General features: G+C 44.4%; 1 long non-coding RNA gene across 1 annotated transcript; it reads left to right on the forward strand.

Annotated features, from left to right (window-relative positions):
* The first annotated feature begins 6 nt into the window (after nucleotides 1-6).
* Nucleotides 7-2,408, forward strand: LOC121842158. Its single transcript, XR_006080966.1, has 2 exons — nucleotides 7-222; nucleotides 2,205-2,408. It is a non-coding gene; the product is annotated as an uncharacterized LOC121842158 (long non-coding RNA).
* The last annotated feature ends 5,705 nt before the right edge of the window (nucleotides 2,409-8,113 follow it).

The raw sequence follows: 8,113 nt of genomic DNA on the forward strand, positions 1-8,113 counted from the left end.
CCAAATAAATGAAAGATACCCCACAAGCCAATCGGGACCTTCTCTTGTGAAGCCCAGACGGAAGAGAGAGAACAAAGGCTGAACCTTAACTTCCAATGCCCCGCCCCTCCACGCCACTCCGCCAACCACCAGGATGCCCGGCATCAGAACATCCCAGGCATTCCTGTGATTGGCAGATAGCAGGTTGATTGGCATGTCGGACCCCGCGAACACTGGGAACTGGTAAGTACAACACAACCAGCTACTAGCCGAACACATAACACACAGCTGTCTGTGCGGGTCGCTACAGTAGTTTTACTATCTGTGCCAGGCTAGAAATGACACAGATAATATCTAGTTAACACAGCAGGGTGGCAGCGTTCTGTCTCTCTCTCTCTCTTTGTATCTGTCTCTCTCTCTCTTTGTATCTGTCTCTCTCTCTCTCTTTGTATCTGTCTCTCTCTCTCTCTTTGTATCTGTCTCTCTCTCTTTGTATCTGTCTCTCTCTCTCTCTCTCTTTGTCTCTCTCTGTCGCTGTCTCTGTCTCTCTCTGTCGCTGTCTCTCTGTGTCTCTGTGTCTCTGTCTCTCTGTCTCTCTGTCTCTGTGTCTCTGTCTCTGTCTGTCTCTGTCTCTCTGTCTCTGTCTCTGTGTCTCTGTGTCTGTCTCTCTGTCTCTGTGTCTCTGTCTCTGTCTCTCTGTCTGTCTCTGTCTCTCTGTCTCTGTGTCTCTGTGTCTGTCTCTCTGTCTCTCTCTGTCTCTGTGTCTCTGTCTCTGTCTCTCTGTCTCTGTGTCTCTGTCTCTGTGTCTGTCTCTGTCAATTCAAGGGCTTTATTGGCATGGGAAACATGTGTTAACATTGCCAAAGCAAGTGAGGTAGACAACATACAAAGTGAATATATAAAGTGAAATAATATATATACAAAAGTGAAATAAACAATACAAATTAACAGTAAACATTACACATACAGAAACACATAAGATTTAAGTTTCAAAACAATAAAGATAAAATAAAGACATTACAAATGTCATATTATATATATATATATACAGTGTTTTAACAATGTACAAATGGTAAAGGACACAAGATCAAATAAATAAGCATAAATATGGGTTGTATTTACAATGGTGTTTGTTCTTCACTGGTTGCCCTTTTCTTGTGACAACAGGTCACAAATCTTGCTGCTGTGATGGCACACTGTGGAATTTCACCCAGTAGATATGGGAGTTTATCAAAATTGGATTTGTTTTCGAATTCTTTGTGGATCTGTGTAATCTGAGGGAAATATATCTCTCTAATATGGTCATACATTGGGCAGGAGGTTAGGAAGTGCAGCTCAGTTTCCACCTCATTTTGTGGGCAGTGAGAAGTCAGTCTTCTCTTGAGAGCCATGTCTGCCTATGGCGGCCTTTCTCAATAGCAAGGCTATGCTCGCTGAGTCTGTACATAGTCAAAGCTTTCCTTAATTTTGGGTCAGTCACAGTGGTCAGGTATTCTGCCACTGTGTACTCTCTGTGTAGGGCCAAATAGCATTCTAGTTTGCTCTGTTTTTTTAATTCTTTCCAATGTGTCAAGTAATTATCTTTTTGTTTTCTCATGATTTGGTTGGGTCTAATTGTGCTGTTGTCCTGGGGCTCTGTAGTGTGTGTTTGTGTTTGTGAACAGAGCCCCAGGACCAGCTTGCTTAGGGGACTCTTCTCCAGGTTCATCTCTCTGTAGGTGATGGCTTTGTTATGGAAGGTTTGGGAATCGCTTCCTTTTAGGTGGTTGTAGAATTTAACAGCTCTTTTCTGGATTTTGATAATTAGTGGGTATCGGCCTAATTCTGTTCTGTTTCTCTCTCTCTCTCTCTCTCTCTCTCTCTCTCTCTCTCTCTCTGTCTCTCTCTGTCTCTTTGTATCTCTCTCTGTCTCTTTGTATCTCTCTCTCTCTCTCTGTCTCTCTCTGTCTCTTTGTATCTCTCTCTCTCTCTCTGTCTCTCTCTGTCTCTTTGTATCTCTCTCTCTCTCTCTCTCTCTCTGTCTCTGTCTCTGTCTCTCTCTCTCTTTGTCTCTCTCTCTCTCTGCCCCTCTCTCTCTGTCTCTCTCTCTCTCTCTCTGTCTCTCTCTCTCTCTGTCGCTCTCTCTCTCTCTCTCTCTCTCTCTCTCTCTCTCTCTCTCTGTCGCTCTCTGTGTCTCTGTGTCTCTGTGTGTCTGTCTCTCTCTGTCTCTCTCTCTCTCTCTCCAGCGCTCTGCACAGTCAGCAGTGGCGGACAGTGATCAGATCTTTACTGAGCTGATCCGCTCCATTGAGAGAAGGAGCTCTGAGGTGAAGGAGCTGATCAGAGCCCAAGAGAAGGCTCAAGTGAGTCAAGCTGAAGGACTCCTGGAGCAACTGAAGCAGGAGATAGCTGAGCTGAGGAAGAGAAGCACTGAGCTGGAGCAGCTCTCACACACAGAGGATCACATCCATTTCCTCCAGGTAACTAAACTGTCTTGTTACATGTGATATGAAATTAACTTCATGTGAAACTATTCATCTCAATCATTATGTTGTCCTGTCTCTCTCTCTCTCTCTCTCTCTCTGTCTGTCCGTCCCTCTCTGTCTGTCTGTCCGTCTCTCCCTCTCTTAATGTGGAACTATTCAATCATTATGTTGTCCTGTCTCTCCCTTCCTGTCGGTCTCTCTGTCTCAATCTCTGTCCGTCCCTCTCTCTCTCTCTCTCTCTGTACGTCCCTCTCTCTCTCTCTGTACGTCCCTCTCTCTCTCTCTCTGTACGTCCCTCTCTCTCTCTCTCTGTCCGTCCCTCTCTCTCTGTACGTCCCTCTCTCTCTCTCTCTGTACGTCCCTCTCTCTCTCAATTCAATTCAATTCAATTCAAGGGCTTTATTGGCATGGGAAACATGTGTTAACATTGCCAAAGCAAGTGAGGTAGACAACATACAAAGTGAATATATAAAGTGAAAAACAACAAAAATTAACAGTAAACATTACACATACAGAAGTTTCAAAACAGTAAAGACATTACAAATGTCATATTATATATATATATACAGTGTTCTAACAATGTACAAATGGCTAAAGGACACAAGATAAAATAAATAAGCATAAATATGGGTTGTATTTACAATGGTGTTTGTTCTTCACTGGTTGCCCTTTCTCGTGGCAACAGGTCACAAATCTTGCTGCTGTGATGGCACACTGTGGAATTTCACCCAGTAGATATGGGAGTTTTTCAAAATTGGATTTGTTTTCAAATTCTTTGTGGATCTGTGTAATCTGAGGGAAATATGTCTCTCTAATATGGTCATACATTGGGCAGGAGGTTAGGAAGTGCAGCTCAGTTTCCACCTCATTTTGTGGGCAGTGAGCACATAGCCTGTCTTCTCTTGAGAGCCATGTCTGCCTACGGCGGCCTTTCTCAATAGCAAGGCTATGCTCACTGAGTCTGTACATAGTCAAGGCTTTCCTTAATTTTGGGTCAGTCACAGTGGTCAGGTATTCTGCCGCTGTGTACTCTCTGTGTAGGGCCAAATAGCATTCTAGTTTGCTCTGTTTTTTTGTTAATTCTTTCCAATGTGTTAAGTAGTTATCTTTTGTTTTCTCATGATTTGGTTGGGTCTAATTGTGCTGCTGTCCTGGGGCTCTGTAGTGTGTGTTTGTGTTTGTGAACAGAGCCCCAGGACCAGCTTGCTTAGGGACTCTTCTCCAGGTTCATCTCTCTGTAGGTGATGGCTTTGTTATGGAAGGTTTGTGAATCGCTTCCTTTTAGGTGGTTGTAGAATTTAACAGCTCTTTTCTGGATTTTGATAATTAGTGGGTATCGGCCTAATTCTGCTCTGCATGCATTATTTGGTGTTCTACGTTGTACACGGAGGATATTTTTGCAGAATTCTGCGTGCAGAGTCTCAATTTGGTGTTTGTCCCATTTTGTGAAGTCTTGGTTGGTGAGCGGACCCCAGACCTCACAACCATAAAGGGCAATGGGCTCTATGACTGATTCAAGTATTTTTAGCCAGATCCTAATTGGTATGTTGAAATTTATGTTTCTTTTGATGGCATAGAATGCCCTTCTTGCCTTGTCTCTCAGATCGTTCACAGCTTTGTGGAAGTTACCTGTGGTGCTGATGTTTAGGCCAAGGTATGTATAGTTTTTGTGTGCTCTAGGGCAACAGTGTCTAGATGGAATTTGTATTTGTGGTCCTGGTGACTGGACCTTTTTGGAACACCATTATTTTGGTCTTACTGAGATTTACTGTCAGGGCCCAGGTCTGACAGAATCTGTGCATAAGATCTAGGTGCTGCTGTAGGCCCTCCTTGGTTGGTGACAGAAGCACCAGATCATCAGCAAACAGCAGACATTTGACTTCGGATTCTAGCAGGGGGAGGCCGGGTGCTGCAGACTTTTCTAGTGCCCTCGCCAATTCGTTGATATATATGTTGAAGAGGGTGGGGCTTAAGCTGCATCCCTGTCTAACCCCACGACCCTGTGTGAAGAAATGTGTGTGTTTTTGCCAATTTTAACCGCACACTTGTTGTTTGTGTACATGGATTTTATAATGTCGTATGTTTTACCCCCAACACCACTTTCCATCAGTTTGTATAGCAGACCCTCATGCCAGATTGAGTCGAAGGCTTTTTGAAATCAACAAAGCATGAGAAGACTTTGCCTTTGTTTTGGTTTGTTTGATTGTCAATTAGGGTGTGCAGGGTGAATACATGGTCTGTTGTACGGTAATTTGGTAAAAAGCCAATTTGACATTTGCTCAGTACATTGTTTTCATTGAGGAAATGTACGAGTCTGCTGTTAATAATAATGCAGAGGATTTTCCCAAGGTTACTGTTGACACATATTCCACGGTAGTTATTGGGGTCAAATTTGTCTCCACTTTTGTGGATTGGGGTGATCAGTCCTTGGTTCCAAATATTGGGGAAGATGCCAGAGCTAAGTATGATGTTAAAGAGTTTTAGTATAGCCAATTGGAATTTGTTGTCTGTATATTTGATCATTTCATTTAGGATACCATCAACACCACAGGCCTTTTTGGGTTGGAGGGTTTTTATTTTGTCCTGTAACTCGTTCAAGGTAATTGGAGAATCCAGTGGGTTCTGGTAGTCTTTAATAGTTGATTCTAAGATCTGTATTTGATCATGTATATGTTTTTGCTCTTTATTCTTTGTTATAGAGCCAAAGAGATTGGAGAAGTGGTTTACCCATACATCTCCATTTTGGATAGATAATTCTTCGTGTTGTTGTTTGTTTAGTGTTTTCCAATTTTCCCAGAAGTGGTTAGAGTCTATGGATTCTTCAATTGCATTGAGCTGATTTCTGACATGCTGTTCCTTCTTTTTCCGTAGTGTATTTCTGTATTGTTTTAGTGATTCACCATAGTGAAGGCGTAGACTCAGGTTTTCCGGGTCTCTATGTTTTTGGTTGGACAGGTTTCTCAATTTCTTTCTTAGATTTTTGCATTCTTCATCAAACCATTTGTCATTATTTGTCACGCCCTGGTCAAAGTATTTTGTGTTTATTTTTATGTATTTGGTCAGGCCAGGGTGTGGCATGGGGTTTTTGTAATTGTGGTGTGTTTGTCTTGGGGTTTTGGTGGTGGTATTGGGATTGTAGCTTAGTGGGTTGTCTAGCAAGGTCTATGGCTGTCTGGAGTGGTTCTCAATCAGAGGCAGGTGCTTATCGTTGTCTCTGATTGGGAACCATATTTAGGCAGCCATATTCTTTGAGTTTGTCGTGGGTGATTGTCCTTAGTGTCCTATGTGTACTCGTTGTTAGTTTGCACCAGATAGGCTGTTTCGGTTTCGTTTATTGTGGTTTTTGTAAGTTCGTGTTTCTTTGGTATATTAAACATGGATCGCAATCGACACGCTGCAGTTTGGTCCGACTCTCTTTCATCACCACTAGAAAACCGTTACATTATTGTTAATTTTCTTCGGTTTTCTATTTGAGATTTTTAGATTTGATAGGGAAGCTGAGAGGTCAAATATACTGTTAAGATTTTCTACTGCCAAGTTTACACCTTCACTATTACAGTGGAACGTTTTACCCAGGAAATTGTCTAAGAGGGATTGAATTTGTTGTTGCCTAATTGTTTTTTGGTAGGTTTCCAAACTGCATTCCTTCCATCTATAGCATTTCTTAATGTTACTCAGTTCCTTTGGCTTTGATGCCTCATGATTGAGTATTGCTCTGTTTAAGTAGACTGTGATTTTGCTGTGGTCTGATAGGGGTGTCAGTGGGCTGACTGTGAACGCTCTGAGAGACTCTGGGTTGAGGTCAGTGATAAAGTAGTCTACAGTACTACTGCCAAGAGATGAGCTATAGGTGTACCTACCATAGGAGTCCCCTCGAAGCCTACCGTTGACTATGTACATACCCAGCGTGCGACAGAGCTGCAGGAGTTGTGACCCGTTTTTGTTGGTTATGTTGTCATAGTTGTGCCTAGGGGGGCATATGGGGGAGGGAATGCTGTCACCTCCAGGCAGGTGTTTGTCCCCCTGTGTGCTGAGGGTGTCAGGTTCTTGTCCGGTTCTGGCATTTAGGTCACCACAGACTAGTACATGTCCCTGGGCCTGGAAATTATTGATTTCCCCCTCCAGGATGGAGAAGCTGTCTTCATTAAAATATGGGGATTCTAGTGGGGGGATATAGGTAGCACACAGGAGGACATTTTTCTCTGTTAGGATAATTTCTTTTTGAATTTCTAGCCAAATGTAGAATGTTCCTGTTTTGATTAATTTAATGGAGTGAGTTAGGTCTGCTCTATACCAAATTAGCATACCCCCTGAGTCCCTTCCCTGTTTCACACCTGGTAGTTTGGTGGATGGGACTACCAGCTCTCTGTAACCTAGAGGGCAACCAGTGGGTCCATCTCCTCTATACCAGGTTTCTTGCAGGATGACAATGTCTGTATTACCGATTTCTTTGGTGAAGTCCGGGTTTCTGCTCTTTAGGCCAAAGGCAGATGACCTCAGGCCTTGGATATTCCAGGATAATATAGTGAAGGCTTTTGTTCCATAGAGTGTCCAATGTTGTTGGTCGTGGTTTAGCCTCAGGCCAGTAAGTGTGAGCAGAGCCTGCTGAGCATCTGGTACATGCCATTGGCTTGGGCGAGTGTGAGAGTGGGGTTGGGACTGTTTGCCCGCTCACTACCTGGGCGTATGTGTGGCTTCCATGTTGAGGCCCTCTTTGCGGGGGTGGGGTGCATGGGGTGGGCAGGAGTGGCATAGGTCTGATCTGAGGGGGCCTAAATGGAGTGTGGGCATGGTTGACGTGGGGGTGTTGATTGGTTGGGATGGGGGTGTGGATGTGTCTGGGTGTACTGTTGTCTGGATGTAATTCCTCTTGGCGTGGGTCCTCTATGTGTAGGTCCAGGGGAGGTCCTGCAGATCTGGGAGGGTGTCTCGCTGGTCTGGGTGGGGTGTCTATTGATCTGTTGCTCCTGTGTGGAGTGTTGGGGATACGTTTGAGAGCGATGTCCTTTAGAGTCCGGGCAAAGGTAGGCACTGCTGCCTTGTAGAGGTGGACCTGGTCATAGAGGCTGTTCAAGTCCAGGGTGGAGTGGTGGGCCAGGAAAACGTTTGGTTTTGAGGCACAGTCACGGAAATATTTGCATTTACCCGCTGTATTGTGGCGGGGTGGAAGTCTTTTCGTGGTAGCAGGGTGGAGATAACCACTTGTGCGTTGGGGAAAGTAGAAGAAGCCTTTTCAATCACTCCCTTCAGTGCTGTGGCCACTCTTTCCTGCTGTGCTCTCAGGTCGTTTGTGCCTGTGTGTATTATTATGTGGCTGGGTGAGCCTAGTTTGGCCTCAGACAGAAGGTCTAGGGCACGCTGGGTGTTTGGACACCAGAGTTTAGACACACTGTGTTTGGGAAAAAGTTTTTTTTCTTCTATATATTTCCCATTTGAGTCCATAAGTAGTACAATCTGTGTCTTGTGTTTGTCCTCAGTGGGTGTGGGGGGGTTGTCAGAAGGGCTATCAGGGTGGCTGACAGGGGGTGCTCAGAGGGGGTGAGAGCCTCTGGGCTTGGGGTTCTTCTCTCTCTCTCTGTCTCTCTCTCTCTCTCTCTGTCTGTCCTCTCTCTCTCTCTCTCTGTCTCTCTCTCTCTCTCTCTGTCTGTCCCTCTCTCCAGAGGTATCAG

Source organism: Oncorhynchus tshawytscha, unplaced genomic scaffold (assembly GCF_018296145.1).
Source record: "Oncorhynchus tshawytscha isolate Ot180627B unplaced genomic scaffold, Otsh_v2.0 Un_contig_3739_pilon_pilon, whole genome shotgun sequence".
Taxonomy (NCBI): domain Eukaryota; kingdom Metazoa; phylum Chordata; class Actinopteri; order Salmoniformes; family Salmonidae; genus Oncorhynchus; species Oncorhynchus tshawytscha.